This window comes from Pseudorca crassidens, chromosome 15, assembly GCF_039906515.1.
Source record: "Pseudorca crassidens isolate mPseCra1 chromosome 15, mPseCra1.hap1, whole genome shotgun sequence".
NCBI lineage: Eukaryota > Metazoa > Chordata > Mammalia > Artiodactyla > Delphinidae > Pseudorca > Pseudorca crassidens.
This window is the reverse complement of record NC_090310.1, coordinates 73682414-73700001: the sequence shown is the minus strand read 5'-3', so window position 1 is coordinate 73700001 and position 17588 is coordinate 73682414. Positions and strand designations below refer to the sequence as shown.

General features: G+C 44.8%; 1 protein-coding gene across 5 annotated transcripts in view; it reads left to right on the top strand.

Annotated features, from left to right (window-relative positions):
- The window catches only part of ADA (adenosine deaminase), a 109389-nt gene that overhangs the window by 56969 nt on the left and 34832 nt on the right, over positions 1-17588 (top strand). For 2 of the 5 annotated variants that reach the window (XR_010935347.1, XR_010935346.1), the window contains 2 exons: positions 2916-3082; positions 10455-10570. The gene's annotated coding sequence lies outside the window, so the exon portion shown is untranslated. Of the gene's footprint in view, positions 1-2915; positions 3083-10454; positions 10571-17588 lie in introns of those variants that run through there. The other 3 variants (XR_010935348.1, XR_010935349.1, XR_010935351.1) reach the window with 2 other exon arrangements.

The window sequence follows — 17588 nt, the reverse complement described above, 5'->3', positions numbered from 1 at the left end:
TGTTTGTCCATCAGGGGAGGCCCCTTAGCTGCTGTTGCCCCATTTAGAAGTTAGTTGGTGGCCCTGGGTTTCTAGTGCAAGGTCATCTCTACCCTTTGAGCCTAGAGCCACCTGTGCATGCCCCACCCCCTCCTGTACACACCTGCCAGCAGCAGATGGCACTTTGAGGATGGGGGGAGGAGGCAAGAGTTGGACTTTGGCCCCTTTATCTGCACTCCTTTCCCCACTCTTAGACAGATGTATGTCCAGAAGTGTATGGCCTGTGTGCACATGGGTATAAATATATATATATACACACACACGCACGTGAGCCCACGTGTACAGTGTGTTCCCGTGCACATGCCTGTGGATATAAGCAGTCCTGTGTGTGAGTGCATATGTGTATCTGGCTGTGGTATGTGTGCTCCTATCCGAGGGTGCAGATGTAGACTTACGTGTGAGCCCGAGTTTATGTGCAGCTTTGCACATGTATGTGATGTGGAAAGACAGAGCACCAAAGTGGAAGGGCAGCTCGTTGCCTAGTCTCAGTTTCCTCATCTGTAAAATGGGGACAGTAATGGTCCCACACTGGTGGAACAGTGCCAGACACACAAAAGGTACCATAATATTGGCCATCATCATTATTATTATTAATAACCTCCCAGGGGTTGTATGGAGATTCCACAAAATAATAGCTTTGAGGGTCTGGCTCAAGAAATGTTTCTCCCATCATCCTTAGATCAGTTGTCTTTTTCTTCTTTCCCTTGGTTTTATCATCGCAAAGCTAATATAACAATGGTCTAGTTTGGGAAATAGAGGTGGGGAAGGGTGGGGCACCTGTCACCTAGAACCCCATCACCCCCAACACAAGTAGTATTTTCTTTCTTTTTAATTAAGAGTTGTTTTTTTTTTTTTTAATTTATTTTTGGCTGTGTTGGGTCTTTGTTGCTGTGCACGGGCTTTCTCTAGTTGCGGTGAGTGGGGGCTACTCTTCGTTGCGGTGCATGGGCTTCTCATTGCAGTGGCTTCCTTTGTTGCAGAGCACAGGCTCTAGGCGCCCGGGCCTCAGGAGTTGTGGCTCTAGGGCTCTGGAGTGCAGGCTCAGTAGTTGTGGCTCGCGGGCTCAACTGCTCCGCAGCACGTGGGATCTTCCCGGACCAGGGCTCGAACCCGTGTCCACCCTGCATTGGCAGGTGGACTCCTAACCACTGCGCCACCAGGGAAGCCCAATAGTTTTTTAAAATTAATAGTTGCCGTACAATATTTTATGTTACAAGTGTACAATATAGTGATTCAGAATTTTTGCAGGTTATACTCCATTTATAGTTACTGTAAAATATTGCTATATTCCCCATATTGTACAATATATCCGTGTAGCTAATTTTATACCTGATAGTTTGTACCTCTTAATCCTCTACCCCTATTTAGTATTTTTATTTCTGCTATTTCTTTCCAGACTTTGTTCATAAGTAAGCTAGCACAAGGCTTGGCACTAGGATGGTGCTTTAAGCACATTTGGATGGATTAACAAACATTTTTTTCAGCTTAGATGATTAAACTATTTTCTATCCTGCTTTTGTTCCCTTATGATGGGCATTTTCTGTGTGACAGCCAGTAATTTATAACTATTAGAGATAATAGAAGAAAATTAGAAACTTCCCAATGCCCCCAAACTGGGAAATAGTCAATTGAGTTATGGAAGAGTCAACATTAAGAAATGTTGTGGGTTAATAACAGACATATAAGATTCTTTTCTTTCTTTGGGACAAGTCAGTGTTTCCATATTAGGAAAGGGCTGTGTCCCAGGATTTATCTATCCCTGGACATGAAGGGGATGCCATCGAAAAAAATGAGCCTATAGCCAGCCAGAAAATGCAAATCAAAACTGCAGTGAGGTACTTCTACACACCCACTAGGGCGGCTATAATCAACAAGACAGACAATAACAAGTGTTAGGGTGTGGAGAAATGAGAACACTTGTACACTGCTGGTGGGAAAGTAAAATGGTGCAGCTGCTTTGTAAAACAGTCTGGCAGTTCCTCAAAATATTAAAAGTAGAGTTACCATATGACCCAGCAGTTCCACTTCTAGGTCTGTACCCGTGAGAAATGAAAACATATGTCCACTCACAAATGTTCATAGCAGCATTATTCACAAGAGCCAAAAGCTGGAAACAACCTAAATGCCCATCAACTGGTGCATGGACCTATTCAATATGGTCTATTCACACAGTGGACTCTTTTCTGGCAATAAAAAGGAATGAAGAACTGATGTGTGCTGCACTGTGGAGGGACCTTGAAAACATTATGCTCAGTGAAATAGGCCAGACACAAGAGACTTTGTGTGATTTCCATTTTGTATGATTCCATTTATATGAACTGTCCAGAACAGTTTATATAGAGACATAGAGACAGAAAATAAATTGGTGGTTGCCTTGGGCCGGGAGGGGCAGGAAATTAGCAGGGGGAGGGGGGTGCTAGGGAATGACTGCTAATGGGTACAGGGGTTTTGAGGGGAATGATGAGAAAGTTCCAAAATTGTTTGTGATGAATATAGTAAAAGCCATTGAATTCTATAATTTAAATTTATAAATTATATAAATTTATAATTTAAATGGGTAAATTGTATAGCATGGGAATTTTGTCTCAATAAAGCTGTTGTAATATACTTTTTAAAAGGATGGAAACCCAAGATGACAATGAAAATATACACCGTCATTTATTAAGAGCATGGACTATGGACCAAGTACTTGGTAATCTCATTTAACTTTCACAACACCCTTGGTAGGTTATTTTCCCCATTGTACAGATGAGGATGAGGTTCAGAGGTTTTGAGTAAGTGGCCCAGAGTCACTCAGCTCTTTTGTGGTAGAGCTGTGATTTGAACCCAGGCTCATCTGGAAGGTCTACGCTCAGTCCGAAGTACTTTTGTTGTAGTTCCCGTTCAAGATGCCGACACAGGAGCTGCTGAACTCACCTCCTCCCACGGACTCACGGACTCTCCAGATACATATGGAAGAGTTTCCTCTGGAAAAAAAAACTCCAAAACCAGCTGAGTGACCCCTACGCATCAAGAGAATGAGAAAAACCTCACATGGAAGCAGGTAGGCGAGGCTGAGACACAATCTCGCCGTAAACCCCGTCCCTGGCACGGTGTCCCACAGTGGAAAGGAACTCAAAACCCTGATCTTCTCCCTGAGGAGTGAAGGGTTTGAACCCCACATATAGCACCCCAACTTTTCAGACCTGCACTTTAAGTACTTTTGTTTTCTTCTTGGAAGAGGCCGGGAGCTGGTGCACCCAGCCGGCTGGACAAACATGCGGCTTACAGGACATGTAGGGCCCAGGATCTGGGTCTCCTCCCTAGTCTCTATCTAGCCTGGGCAGCCAGAGATTATGGTCGGGGCTTTTTATCACTCCCTGAAGCCTTCTCCCAGCATCTCCCTGTTTATGGCCCCTTAAGCAGACACCCAACAAAGGGCTGCCCAAGAGGCCCCAGAACTGGCTTGGCAAACAAATGTCACTCAGGTCTCTCCAAGGCAGCATTCAAGCCTGGGCCCTGGGCAGCTCCCACAACTTCCATCTTTACTATATGGAGATAATAATACCTGTGCACTAAGATGTATGGACAAAGATGTTCATCACAGCATTGTTTATAATAGGGGAAAACTAGAAATAATCTAAATGGTCAACACTGGGGGACTGGTTACTATGCAACAGAACGTACAAGGGATTAATACCATGCAGCCCTTAGAAGTCCTGCAGTAGAAGAATGCTTCCTGACATAGGATGAGGTTCATATGGCGACGTCAAGTGAGAGTAGCAGACACCTGCTAGCCATCCCCACTCCTCACCACCACCCAGGCCAACTCCTGCTTGCATCCTACCGTGTAGTCACATTAAACCTCTTATGGTCCCCCGAAAGCCCCAGGCTTTCCCTCTTTTCAGGCATTTGCACTTACTGTCCCCTCTGCCTGGAATGTCACTTCCCATCTCTTCCTGTAACTCTTTCAAACTGGCTAACTCTGGTTCAGCCGACAGGTCTCAGTGGAAACGTCTCTTCCCCTGGGAAGTACTCTCTGGCATTTGGGCTGGCGCAGGGCCCCTCTGTTCTCTCACCACCCCTGTGGGTCCCCCAGCACGGCATGTGTCACACTCTCTGTGACTGGACATTTAACTTCCTGCTTCAGAAGATGAGGACAGACCTCCAGCTCTGCGTGAACATCTCACAAGTACCATGCTGGTCCAATTTATTGAGGATATCATGCTAATAGGACTTGGTGATCAGTAAGCATTACACATCTTAGCTGGCTCACTAAGACACACACACACACACACACACACACACACACACACATGCACATCTATATAATATATGGAGAGAGAGAGAGGGAAGGAGGGACGGAGGGAGAGAGAGAGAGATCTATGTTGCAGTCTTGGAGCAGAATTCCTTCTTCTCTGGGCAAACTCAGTTCTTGCACTTAAGGCCTTCAGTTCACTGGAGGAGGCCCATCTACATTACGGAGGGTAATATCCTTTTCTTAAAGCCAACTGGTTGTAAATGTTAATCATCTTTAAAACACCTTCATAGAAACATCTATACTTGAACAAACGACTGGGCACCAGAACCCAGCCAAGGGGACACATAACATTAATCATCACAGACCCTACTCCTGGTACCAATTACTTGATCAACCGAGACTCTTACTTGGAGACAAAAGAAACCACTCTGGTTGAAACAAGAGAGATTTATTCTAAGATATTTGAGAGACTCTCCATAAAGGCTGGAGTATAAGACCTTTCTCCTTTCCTAATATAAGCACTGAAAGTTAAAAATTCCCCTAGACACTGCTTTAGATGCATCCCACAAATGATGTTACACTGTATTTTCATTTTTCACTTAGTTTGAAATATTTTCTAATTTTCTCCATGATTTCTTCTTGGATGCCTGAGTTATCTATAAATGTATAAATACATTTCAAAATATCTGTGGTTATTTAGATATAGTGTTATTAATATATAATTCCATTCCACTGTGATCAGAGAAGACACACTGTAAGATTTCAGTATTTTGAAATATACAGAGACTAGCTGAAGGCAGAGCATAAGTCTGCCCTGGTGAAGGCGCCACGTGCACTTGAAGAGAAGTCGTTGGGCATAATGAACCGTAAATGTCGATTAGCTCAAGGTGGTTGCTGGTGTTATTTAGATCATCGGGTTTTTACCGATTTGGTGTGTTACTAGTTGACTTATCATTGACTGAGAAACAGCTATTAAAACCTCCAACTATTGACATTTGTACACACATGTTCTCAGCGACATTATTCACAATAGCCAAAAGGTGGAAGCAACCCAAATGTCCACTGATACATGAATGAATAAATAAAACGTGTATATACATACAATGGAATATTATTTAGCCTTAAAAAGAAAGGAGGACTTCCGTGGTGGCACAGTGGTTAAGAATCCGCCTGCTAATTCAGGGGACACGGGTTTGATCCCTGGTCCGGGAAGATCCCACATGTTGTGGAGCAACTAAGCCTGTGTGCCAAAACTACTGAAGCCTTCCCACCCTAGAGCCCGTGCTCTGCAACAAGAGAAGCCACTGCAATGAGAAGCCTGTGCACCGCAACAAAGGGTAGCCCCCGCTCACCGCAACTAGAGAAAGCCTGCACACAGCAACGAAGACCCAACGCAGACAAAAATAAATAAATAAATAGATAAATAAATAAATTTTAAAGAAAGGAAATTCTGACACATGCTACAACATGGCTGAATCTTGACATCATGCTAAGTGAAACAAGCCAGTCACAAAAAGACAAGAACTATATGATTCTACTTATATGAGGTCCCTAGAGTAGTCAGATTCATAGAGATAGAAAGCAGAAGGGTGGGATTAGCAGATGCAAACTATTACATATAAGATGGATAAATGACAAGGTCCTACTGTGTATCACAGGGGACTATATACAATATCCTTTGATAAACCATAATGGAAAAGAATATGAAAAATAATGTATATATAAGTATAACTGAATCATTTTGCTGTACAGCAGAAATTAACACAGCATTGTAAATCAACTATACTTCAATAAAATAAAATATATTCAAGCATATATATGTATGTATATATGTAAAAAAGAGAGAAAGTAGAAGGGTGGTGGCCAGAGTCTGAGGGGAGGGGGAATGGGGAGTTGTTTGATGGGTAGTGTTTCTGTTCTACAAGATGAAAAAGCTTTGGTGATCAGTTGGACAAAATGTAAATATATATAACACGGCAAAATTATACACTTAAAGTGATTAATATGGTAAATTTTATGTTATGTGTATTTTACTATTGCAATTTAAAAAAATTTTTTTAAATCTTCAACTGTTTTTGTAGATTCTAATTCTCCCTTCAATTCTGTCAAGTTTTGAATTGTGCATTTTAAAGTTTAGATACTAGACATATATACAAATATAACTAGCATAGCTTCCTGATGAAACGACCTACATTGATTATAGACAAAAAATAATATTATTCTCATATACACAGATTGGAATTCCCTACTTCCAGCCACTTCATGTGGTGACTAAAAGCATGAGCTCTAAAGTCAGAGAGTCCGATTATGCCACCTATCTGTTGTGTAACCTAGAAAGGTTATTTAATTTCTTTGAGCCTCAGTTTCCTCATCTGTAAAATGGGCTTCATAGCTGTATCTATTTCCCAGGATTGCCATAAAGATTAAGCATAAACAGCACCCAGCCCAGAGCCTAGTACGTAGTAAGTACTCAAGGTGTGTCAGCTATCATCATCATCATTGTCATCATCATCGTTGTCATCACATATGTATGTGTGGATAGAAATCATAATGGATGAGGAAGGCTTTGGAAGGCAAGTCATAAGAGGAATCTTTGAAGGAAGCCAGGTAATCCTGGGCAGAGACGAACATGAGCACTGGCCTCACGTGTCTGCAGAGCTATAATGAGATGGGAAGAAGCAACCAATTATTTCTGGGGACCCTAGGGAAGATGATGACCCAAGAAGGAACCACAGACAGCGGTCAGCTTGAAGGAAGAAGCCACCACCAGAGTTTTGACCTAGGATAGTATCAGATTTGGGGGAGGAAGTGAGCTCCCCAAGCCAGGAAGTGTGCAGAGCTAAGGCTTGGTGGGCAGATGTCAGGGAGAGGATTCCTGCACTGGTGGGAGGTGGAGGAAATGACTTAGGAGGTCCTGTCTTTGGCCTTGGTCTCTCTGGATAAGGCTCTGAAGGTTCCATCCCCTCTTTGGCCACAGCCAGTGACTAGAGGCCATTTCAGGATTATGGGCAATACCCTTCGCTCCTCCTCTGTCTGTCCTCTGTGTGATTCTATTCCTTGATCACAGCCAAGCTCCCACCCTACTACCTCTGGGCCTTTGCACATGCCATATCCACTCCAAAGAAGTGCATCCAGGTTTTGTGGACCTGAAACCTATAAAGCTGGGAGACCTCCTTTAAGGAAAAGAGAACAAAAAATCAGATAAGAATGTGAGTATTTAGAACCAGAAACAAAACTACAACGAATTTTTTGTGTGTGTGTGAGGCCAGCATTGTTTTGCTTTTACTATTTTCATTTTTTAAATCTTTTTCAACAGAAACAGACTCACAGACATAGAGACACACAATAGAGACACACATAAAGACCACAATAGATTTGTGGTTGCCAAGGGTGAGAGGGGGTGGGGGAGGGATGGAATGGGAGTTTGGGATTAGCAGATGCAATTTGTTATACATAGAGTGGATAAACAAGGTCCAACTATATAGCACAGGGAACTAACTATATTCAATATCCTATGATAAACCATAATGGAAAAGAATATGAAAAAGAATGTACATATACATATAACTGAATCACTTTGCTGTACAGCAGAAATTAACACAGCATTGTAAATCAACCATATGTCAATAAGATAAAATTTTTAAAATAATAAATATATCGTCATCTTTTTCAAGTGATATTGGTTTTTCAGTTGATTGAGGTGATATCAGGTATCTGTTTAAAATAAATTTGAGACATGCACTCCATGAGGGCAAGGAGTTTTGTCTTATTTGTTCACCTCTGTTATCTCCCAAACCTCAACAGTGCCTAGACAAGTAGATAATTGGTAAATATTTGTTTAATGAAATTAATTAAATAAAAATACTAAGCAGATGATAGCATAAGTGTACCTAAATATGGCAAAATTTGCGATGAAAAACCACAATGAATTTTTAAAAGCTGATGAACACTAGACAATATCTAGAAAAATAACATAATATTTACATTTATCACCTGATACACCTCTATAACATTTTTATTCCTACCTTTTGGCTGTATACTTTTAGGATAACCTCTTCATATGACATTGATTTTGTAATGTCATTTTCTTTTCTTTTTTTAAAATTTTTACTTATTTATTTTTGGCCGTGTTTGGGTCTTCGTTGCTGCACGCGGGCTTTCTCTAGTTGTGGCGATCGGGGGCTACTCTTTGTTGCAGTGTGCTGGCTTCTCATTGCAGTGGCTTCTCCTGTTGCAGAGCACAGGCTCTAGGTGCGCAGGCTTCAGTACTTCTGGCTCGCGGGCTCCAGAGCACAGGCTCAGTAGTTGTGGCGCACGGGCTTAGTTGCTCTGTGGCATGTGGGATCTTCCTGGACCAGGGCTCGAACCCGTGTCCCCTGCCTTGGCAGGTGGATTCTTAACCACTGTGCAGCCAGGGAAGTCCCAATGTCATTTTCTTTAGAGAAAATAAGAAGATAATTTAGCCTTTTCTCTAGCACAGTTGACCAAAAGGTTTTTTTGTTTGGTTGGTTGTTTTTGTTTGTTTGGTTGTTCGTTTTAATTGTTGATAGTTTAGAAAAGTTTCTTTCAACTTCACAACTCATTATGGGTGAGGTCATAAAATTTTAGGATTGTTGTCAAATTTAGAAAAACATCTATCAAGTTTCTTTCATAGAGGAGGTGTAAGATTTCGGGACTTTTCATGTTTCCTTGATCATTAATCTTAAAAATCCTTTGACTAAGGTGCCGCCTATTAATCAGTTTGTTGCCAATGTCCTCTTAGCAATGATGTATTTTGAGTTTTGTTATTTTCATCAATGCGGTATTCCATGACAACTTCCCCTTAGCTGCTAGCTCCTCAAAAATGCCACCGCCATGCCAGCAATACCCCAAATGCGGGGAAGTATGACCGAGGGGAAAGTCAAAGAGGCAGCATTCTTAGCCAGCTGCAGTTAAATTAGCTTACTTTGGCAAACTCTACACCATGTGATCCTGAGTGTGCCTTGCTTGGGCCCCTCCCAGGTCACTGGAAGGTGTCTGGCAAGTGAGGAGCTTAAGCTTTGTAGCTTTGTAGCTTCATGGGAAGCCTGGTAAATCCATTTCTGCCTCTTCCCAGAATGGAGCCTCTGCTCCGCCTACCGCTGTTGCATGTGGGTTACAGCTTCTCATCTGGTCAATCTCTGTTCAAGCGTCACTTCATCCAGGAGGCCTCCAAAATAGGTTAGCTGCCCCATGAGGCTGGAGGCCACGTCTGTCTGTCTAGCTCACCCTGTCCCCTCCGTATACTTGGAGCAGAGCCAGGTACATAGTACAACCATAGACTCCAAAGGCTGAAGTGACCTGCCGAGTTCACCCAGACAGTAACTGTCAGAGCTGGGAGTCAACCAGGAAGGAAGGAAGGAAGGGAGAGAGGGAGGGAGGAACTCCGGCTTCCCAGACTGCCTGCAGGCCTCGGACATAGAACTGTGTTTCCTGCCAGACCCCTTCAGAGCCCGAGCTGGCCGGCTTCCCTTCCTCCATCCTGGGTGGCTGATGAGGAACCCCCAGAGGAGGTCATCTGAGTCCTAGAGCAGAAATCTCTCTCCCCAGCACCACGGTTGTGAAGCATAGAAAAGAGTGTGAACCTGGGTTTGAATCTCCCGGCCACTTCTTAGCAGCCCTGTAGCTTTGGGCAAGTTGGAATCATCTCTCTTTGCTTCGTTCCATATCCTCATTTCTAAAATGAGCCTTATGACCTCCCCTCCCCCCCACAGGGCTGGCTGGAGGACCTTAGACAGCGTTAGATTAGAGGAAGTTTTCTGGCCCTTGGAGACAGCACCAAGTTGCAGGGCTCTCTTTGGTTTTGGCTTGTTTGAATTTAATTTTTATTTTATATTGGAGTATAGTTGATTTACAGTGTTGTGTTAGTTTCAGGGGTACAGCTAAGTGATTTAGTTATACATATATCCGTTCTTTTTCAGATTCTTTTTCCATATAGATTATTAGAGAATATTGAGTAGAGTTCCCTGTGCTATACAGTAGGTCCTTGTTGATTATCTATTTTATATATAGTAGTGTGTATATGTTAATCCCTAACTCCTGATTTATCCCTCCCTCCATGTTTCCCCTTTGGTAAGCATATGTTTGTTTTCAAAGTCTGTGCAGGGCTCTCTTTGTGAACCAGGGTCTAAGCAGAACCCTTTCTTTCTCTCTCCAGCCTGAGCCTGTCTCAAGCCCCCATCCACACCCCAGTCCCTTGAGGGTCCTTCCAAAGCTTCTGCTGTTGCTTCTTCTTGACTGATGTCAACCAAGATGACCAACCTGCTTGTTATGGTAAAGTAACTCCGGACTGAGCATGTATTCTGCCCTCCCACCTGCCTCTTGATTTGAGGGGATGAAGGGCACACCTCTGTCACGGGTGAGCCTCACACGCACAGAGGTCAGAAGGTGGCTGCCTCTGGATTATGAATTCCTCTCGGTGGGCCATTCCTTTCTCACCAAGTGTCCCCAGCACCCAGCACAGGGCCTGGCCCAGGGTCACACCCAGTAAACGCTAGCTGGGAATTAAGGGAGATGCTGGGACACTGACTGTCCCAAAGCAGTCACCCCTGGCTCACCACAGTGGCCACTGGGGAACAAGGGGTAATGCATCTACTGTGTGCCAGGCACCAAGCTCAGCTTTGCTACCTGCTTCTCTTGTTTCCCCGATGCCCTGAAAAATAGGTACTACCATCCCCATTTCACGGAGGTGGAGACTGAGGCTCAGCCAGGACAAACCACTTACTTGAGCCCACCCATATGGTAAAGCTTGGAGGGGATATTCCAGTCAGGGCTCCTGGCTCTGCTTACTGCTCTCCCTATTAGTCCTTAACCTAGAATTCCCCCCAGAAAGTCATTTTTTCCTGTTAAGGAATGCTCCTCTGTTAACATGTAGTACTATGGAAAATGAGTCTAAAATTACGTTTTAAAAATTGAACACTATTTTCTGCCCAGGGGTAAAAACAACTGTGAGCTCCTCAAGGGAAGGAATGGGGTTTTTTTCGTTGTTGTTGTTCTTGTATCCTCACTGCCTATCACAAGGTCTGGCATGGAGTAGGAGTTCAACAGACGTTTGTTGAATGACTGTGTGAACGTGTGAGTGAGTAAATGAAAACAGCCATCTCACCAATCAATGGCCCATCCCTGTAGAAGCATAGCTCATTTGGGCAAGATGAGACCCTCTAACCTAGTGGTCAGAGACGTAGCATGTGGGCTATACAGTTCATAAGAAGGCTTTGTTTAATCCACATAATATCTTTAAAATTTTTTAAATTACTTGTCAATATTTAAAAATTAGGTTTCACATAAAATCTAGATTTTCACCTTGTGGCAGAGACTTTCACCAAAAGTCTACCTTTCTCCAAACCCATACCCTGTTCTTCCCTGCACAGAGCAAGACTCTGTTTCCCAGCCTCCCTTGCGGTTACGATGATCATGTGATTACATTCTAGCCAGTGGAATGTGGGCAGAAGTAATACGTAGCACTTCGTGCCCAGTTCCTAAAACCTCCCTCCCAATCCTCCACACTCTTTTCTGGGTCTGTGCGGCAGGTGCAGAAGATCCAGGGGAGACTCCTAGGCCTTAGGAGATGGCAGAGCCAAAGATGAAAGGAACGGGGCTCATCCATGGCTGTGTGGAGCCTCCACATTGGACTATGGTGGGAACAGGAAACACATCTTTACAATATTAAGGCCATGTGCTTTGGGATTTTTTGTTACAGCAGCCTATCCTGACTAATACATCTTCTCTTGAAAACTCCCAAATCTGGCAACACAGGGCTTACTTTTCTACGTGACAATGATGAGCTGGACTTTTGTAGTTGTTGTGCCCTTCAGCCTAGCTGGCGTTTTCTAGCTCACCTGATCCCTGCTCTCAGTCTGCCTGGCTTCTAGAGCTATTTGATTTTGCAGCTTCTGCTCAAATTCAATCTCTCTCTCAAACATATGGGGAAATTGAGGCACAGAGGGGACAGGGGGCCAGCTTCAGGTCACAGTATGTTGGGGATAGAGCTGAAACTTGGACTGAAGTCTCCTAATTCCTACTCCAGTCTTCTTCCTTGGGATCTTTCTTAGGAAGTGACAAAAGAGGGAGCTGTTCCAAGTCTAAGGCCCTTTTGGGGTGGAGGGGGAGTTAGGTGGCCAAGACGGAGAGGGGGCACCCCAGATGGTGGAGGGAGTGAAAAGAGGAAGGGAAACCCTGACTCCCCTGTGACTCCAGTTGGCATAAGGCTTAGAAACGCCCGACAGGCAGTGAGGAGCTGGGTCTGCAGGTCTGGTTCAGAAGCCTGACTCTGATCGTTCCCGTCCCTCTCCCTCTAGGGAAAGGGCCCGTGTCCTTGATTGCCTGAGCTCCACTGACAAGAAGCAGGAACGAATTCTCCCTCCCAGACAGTCAAATCCCGAAAGAAATGAATCTGCAAATTAACATCCCATGTTGAGGTAGCTGTGCCAGGAATGTCCAAGTGGTGAGGGCTGGGAGGGAACCCTGTGAGGTGTGGACAGAGCCATCCCGGTGAGCCCTCTCTCTCTCTTTTTTTTTTTTTTTTTTTGCTGTACGCGGGCCTCCCACTGTTGTGGCCTCTCCCTTTGCGGAACACAGGCTCCGGACGCGCAGGCTCAGCGGCCATGGCCGGTGAGCCCTGTCTTAGCAGCTGGGCTGGGCTGGGGCTTCGCCTCCCCCTCAGTCACTCTAATTCCCTAATACCTTGAGCACCTGTCAAACATACATTTTCTGGAGGGCTCGGAGAAAACGCACCTCACCTGAGGAAACTTCCCGGCATCCCTTCCCACGCTTTCCTGCAAGGGAGGCAGCATCTGCGGTGGAGATGATTGTAGATGCCCAGGGGCGGCTGAGAAGCCACAGATCCTTCTTGGGCTCCATGATCTCGCCTACCCAGACCAGACTCCCGCCTGGATCCCACGGCAGCTTTGCCAGAAGCATCGTTTGCTCATACCTTCTCCAAGGCTTACCCTCCCCTCCTCCACTGAGGGCCAGCTGTCTTCCCCAGCTCAGACTGGGAAAGGCTCTTGGAGACTTGAATTTGCATCCAACACTCCCCCTCCACTGCCGCCATATTGAAAGGAACAGAGAGAAATCACTAAGTTGAGGGCCTGGGTAGAGAAAGAAGAAAAGAGAGTCCCCTCTGTCTGTGAAGTGTGTTCAGAGCTGTTGATGCAGAAAGGCTTTGCTTGAAAACTCCATGAACCCAAAAGAGCCTTGGGCACAAAAGCTCTGAGCTGCTCTCAAGAAGTGATTACATAGCAGTTACACCGGATGTGCATTAAACACTAATAACACAAACCCTTACAGAGGCCTACAATACCTTACTCAACTTTCTGGTGGGAGACAGAAAGTCTGAGCAAAATAATTTTAGCACCCAAACTCATTTGGTGGCAAAAACCCAACCTGATCAGTTGTATGAATATGCATACGTTATTCTCTGCAGAGATATTAATGTGTTTAATTATGGTATGCTAACCCAGACCCTCAACTAATATCTTTTTTTTAAGTTTTTTATTTTATATTGGGGTGTAGTTGATTTACAATGTTGTATTAGTTTCAGGTTATACAGCAACATTGTTCAGTTATACATATACATATGTCCATTCTTTTTCAGATTCTTTTCCCATATAGGTTATTACAGAATACTGAGTAGAGATCCCTGTGCTATATAGTACGTCCCTGTTGGTTATCTATTTTATATATAGTAGTGTGTATATATTAATCCCAAACTCCTAATTTCATCCCCCCACCGCTAGTGTCTCACTATAACATATGGCATGTGCTTTCAAAAACCCCCAAACTCCCCAAATCCCAAAATGCATGAGGGCCCTGAGACATCGGTGTTTTAGATAAGGAATTGGGGCACTTATACATTCTAAGTGCTTTACATCAATTAACCCACTTAATCCTTGCAATAACCCTATGGGATAGAACTTAAGATTCTTCTTCCCATTTTATAGATGAGGAAACCGAGGCAGAGAGAGGTGAAGTGACTTGCTTCACAGCTGGTGTTGGAGCTGGCGTTTGGACCCAGGCATCCCAGTTCTAGAACTCTCTGAACCACTCCACCATCTGCCTTGCTAGGCAAGGTGGGGGTGGGGTGGGTGGGAAACAGAAAATAACCATTTGAAGCCTCATGTGCAACAAGTACACACCCAGGAGGGCATACAAGGAGCAAACCTGCTGCCGCAGGTGTTCTTGATGGTAACCCAGCCATCCAGGTTGCCCTGGTACTGTCCTGGATTCGGCACTGGAACTCCTGCATCCTAGAAAACTCATCCGGCCCATCCAGCTGGGACGGATGCTCACCCTAGTTCTTGGGGACCATGTGCCTCTTCTCTTATGAGTATTGTGAGCATCAGGACCCACTGAGGGGGATTCTGGGGTCTGGGGATGCGTATTGTTCATACAACATGGCTTCTGAACCCAAACAAGGATCTCCTGTGGGCACTTAAGCAAGACGTGGGGAGGAAACCCTGGAGGACGTGCCAGCTGTGTCAGATTCACCCAGCAGCAGTGTGTCTGTCTCCACCTCAGCACCTTCCTAAGGGGTTTACAAGAACGAGGGCACTCTATCAGGTGTTCCCCGTGAGTGCTGACTTTGGACTCCATTGTAAACACAGTGGGGATATACCCTTGGGAGGAGATTTACTCTGATGTTCCAATTTAGAAATGACTGGCTCACACCCCCAGCTTTGAATTTTAACTCATTAAAGCCCACCCCGACTTCTCAGGAATGAGCCACACCAGAGACTCATAGCCACCTGCCACGGGCTTGCCCAGTCCTGTCTAAGTGCAAAGAAGAAAGAGGCAAGACCCCTGCCCTTGAGAAGCAGGTCTGGGGCCGTAGAGGCAGGAGATAAGCGTACCCCGACTCAGAGGGGGAGAAAGAGAGCCCCATGTGCTGAGGGTCCCGCAGCCTCCTGGAGCTGGTGAGGAAGAAGGGGGGCTGGCATGGGAATGCTATATAATCCTTCTACTGCTGAGGGCTGCCCAAGTGAAGGATGCAGGCTGGAGGCTGCCAGTTAAACGTGGCAGACTGAACAGATAGATTTACCTTCACTGTTCTCTGGAGTTCCAGTATGAGGACATAAAGGCATTTAAAAAAAAAAATGCACACCTGTCCGCTGGAACAAAGAGACCGTGTGAGAAGATGACAGCAGATAAGAGGAGTCAACCACATTCTGGAAGCTGGAAAGCAGATGGTGAGTGGGGACTGACTTAAGAAACCCGAGAGGTTGAAACCTGACAATTTAGGGGGAGCCATCAGGACACAAGACAATTTAAGATCTTCAGAAAGTCTCAGGGGTCGGAGGGACCGGGAATCTCCAAAGGCCGAGTACAGAGCAGAATTAAAACCAGAAAGGCTGGTGGGTAACCATCTGTGGGACAACTGGATTTCTTCTACCCCAGCTGGCACAGGCAGGGCATGACCCTTCCTCACCGGAGCAGGAGGCTCCCTCTCGGGAGAGGCTGGGCCATGATGATCTGAGAGAATGTACAGCAAGGCTCAGCACAGGGCCGGGAATCTAGCAGGTCCTTGGTAAGTTGCTGCTGTCATTATTCTATTCAGCTGGCCTCTTTTTGTCTTGTTCTCTAATTTTCTTTTGGTTGGAAAGAGACTCAAAGACATGAGGCAGAAAGGTGAAGTGGGCGGCAGAGGCTAGCTGCCTGGTAACACCCCCTCCACCTAGCCACATGCCCTCCTCACACACTAGGCTATTTGCCTTCTAATATCTACTACCTTCTTTTTCTTTAGTAACAGAATCTCCCTTTTTAGATAGCTACCTTGCCCCGTAGCTCCAAGGCATTTTCCAGTCTCTTTTGCAATTAGGTGTGGCCATGTGACTATATAAATAGTAGTGTTGTGAGCAAGTCAGGAAGTATCTTTATAAGAGAAATGGTCTTCCTCCACTCTGCTCTCTGGGCTGCAGATGTGATGGCCAGTGCTCCAGCAGCCATACTGCACAATGAGGAAAGGGGCCACTTGCTAGGGATGGCAGAAAGAGAGATGGAAGGAACCATCTTCATGGAGTTGCCATACCAGCCTGCACTGCCAGCCTTTGGACTTCTTTCACAGGACAGAGAAATAGACTTCTTTCTTGTTTTGGCTACTATTATTTTAGGACTTTCTGTTGTGTGTATCTGATTCCGATCCTGTAAGCTTAAGTTGGGGGCAACCCCTCCCTTGTTGTCCTCTTTCCTATTCAGAGATCCTAGAAGATGAGAATCAGCAGAGACCTTAGCTGTTATGGAGTCCACAGGGCCAGGGGCAAAATCTGGCCCACAGATGTTTTCTTTAGCTCATACAAAGTTTTTAAAATCAGGAGCTATTTGAACACATTTTGAACATTAAAATGGCAATATCTGGCTTTTCTTGAATAATTGGAGGATCTGGCAACACTGAATTCTTTCAACACGGCAGGATTTAGTTGGAGCATCTGCTCCCTCATTGAGCAATCCCCACTTCTATTGCTAATATATATATATATAATTTCTATAATAACTATAAGGTATATATATAATACAAAATACCTATAAGGCATATATTATATAATATGTAAGGTATATATTACATATATAATATTTTATAGATACACATAATCCTATATTATATATAAATCATATATAATCCTATGAGCTAGTTTTATATATATATATACACACACACGCACACACACACACACGTTATCCTATATGCTAGATATGTGTGTGGGTTACCCTATGAGCTAGGTATGTTACCCTATGAGCTAGGTATGTTACCCTATGAGCTAGGTATGTTATATATACGCACTACCCTATGAGCTCGGTATGTACATGTGTGTCCCCACGCAACAGATGAGGAATTTGAGGCTCAGAGAAGACTTGCCTGGGTCACAGGTCACAAGGCTGGAAGCAGTGGAGCCAGTCTGCATTCCATGCTGGCTCTGTCAGCCTTTGAGTTTGCAACCCTTGACGTCCCAACCCCTTGCTCAGAGTTTCTCAGAGGAAGACAACAGAGCCAAAGAGGAAGAAATGCTTAATGACCCTCTTGTCATATTGTATCAAACCAGTGGCACAGAGCCCCCCTGCTGCACTGCAACTTGGGAATGGGACTTTCCTCTCCATATCCTGTGACTGGCACAGAGCCAGCTGGGGAACTATGTGCTGAACAAATGAGGTAACCCACTCTCAGTCACACAGAGCCAGATGCGGAGCTGGGATGCAAACCCAGGGCTCCTGCCTGCCCGCCCAGGGCTCTTCCAGACCTGGTTGCCGCCCAACCTATCCTGTTTTCTTCAGATGCTTACAGAGGTCAAGAGCACAGGTT